The 1,652-nt window shown below is 35.8% G+C and overlaps 1 non-coding gene across 1 annotated transcript; it reads left to right on the top strand.

Annotated features, from left to right (window-relative positions):
• The first annotated feature begins 302 nt into the window (after positions 1–302).
• Positions 303–409, top strand: LOC112477719. The gene has a single exon (XR_003045559.1). It is a non-coding gene; the product is annotated as a U6 spliceosomal RNA (small nuclear RNA).
• Positions 410–1,652: the final 1,243 nt, after the last annotated feature.

Raw genomic sequence — 1,652 nt, 5'->3', positions numbered from 1 at the left:
ATTCAGCAATTAAAAAAAATGAAGTCTTGCCTTTGCAACAACACGAATGGAACTTGGGGGCATTATGCTAAGTGAAATAAGCCAGAGAAGGACAAATACTGCATGGTATCATGCAGTTTATGATGTGTAGAATCTTAAAACTAGAAATTATGGAAATAGAGAACAGATTGATGGCTGTCAATGGTGGACAGCAGCTGTGGTGCGTGTTGTATATGGGTGAAGGAGGTCAAAAGTTACACATTTCCAGTTATAACATTAAGTCCTGAAGATGTAATGTACAGCATAGTGACTATAGTATATGTGTGCTCAATTTGGCAGCACATATACTAAAATTGGAACAATACAGAGAATATTATCATGGCCCCTGTGAAATGATGACATGCATATTTTTGAAGCATTTTATATTTTAAAAATAACTTTAGAATATAGAAATTGAAAGACATAGTTAATTCGCCTTTAAAAAAAACAAGAAAACAATTTGCAACTATGTGAGGCAATGGATGTTAGCTAAACATATTGTGGTAATCATTTTGTAATATATACATATATCAAATTATTATGTGTTCCATCTTAAACTAACACAATGTTAGATGTCCCTTATAGCTCAATAAAACAGGGAAAAAAAGGTATAATTATATTTTTAAATGTGCTATGAGTTTTTTCAAACTACCCATGAGCGTCAGCTCAGGGAACAGTTTTCTTTTTTATTTAGAAATATATTTAGGCTTGTTTAGGTGAAGAAGAATGGTAGGTGGAATAAAATAGGGAAGTGGTTTGAAGAAAAACAAGATGCGGAAGCAGAGTCCCAGGAGGACAGACACACTGCCTTCCTTTACGTCATTTGCTGGTCAGCAGCCCTCTTTTCTTTTCTCTGCTCCTTTCCTGTCTCTTCTTCATATTTTTATTCGAGGGACTTGGTGAGTCAAGCTTGCAAATTAAGATGGCAACAATACCATAAGGATTCTTCAGCTACTAGTAGTGAGTCTGTGGGAGGCTGCCTTCTGGTCAGTCTGTGATGGCTCCAAGGCATGACACACTCATTGAGCTCCTGTTTACCATTGGCTCGTTTTCCATAGACTATCCCAGAAAACATTTCAGTTCAACCATCAACACTGGTCTATGGAATTTTGTAGACTGTCCCTCAATTAGGTCTATGAGTCGGTGTATCCCAAGAGCCTTAGTTTTTATTGTCCTGTTATTCTGCTTGTCTAAAATAGAGATAAAGCCCTCTTGTTCTTTTGTAAGTAGCTTAGAGTCACCACCCAGAAGAAGTAACTGAATCTTCCTCAAGAAGATTTTTTGAAAGGATAAACAAAATTGACAAAACTTTAACCAGACTCATCAAGGAAAAAAGAGAGAAGACTCAAGTAAATAAAATCAGAAATGAAAGAGGAGAAATAACTACAGATTCCACAGAAATACAAAGAATCATAAGAAAATACTACGAACAATTATACACCAACAAATTGGATAATCTGGAAGAAATGGATACATTCCTAGAAACATACAATCTCCCAAGACTGAGCCAAGAAGAAACAGAAAATCTGAACAGACTGATAATCACACATAAAATCGAATCGGTAATCAAAAACCTCCCCAAAAATAAAAGTCCTGGACTAGATGGCTTCATAGGCAAATTCTACCAAACAGTC

Source organism: Pteropus alecto, unplaced genomic scaffold (assembly GCF_000325575.1).
Source record: "Pteropus alecto unplaced genomic scaffold, ASM32557v1 scaffold121, whole genome shotgun sequence".
NCBI classification, from domain to species: Eukaryota; Metazoa; Chordata; class Mammalia; order Chiroptera; family Pteropodidae; genus Pteropus; species Pteropus alecto.
This window is presented reverse-complemented; position numbering and strand designations above follow the sequence as displayed.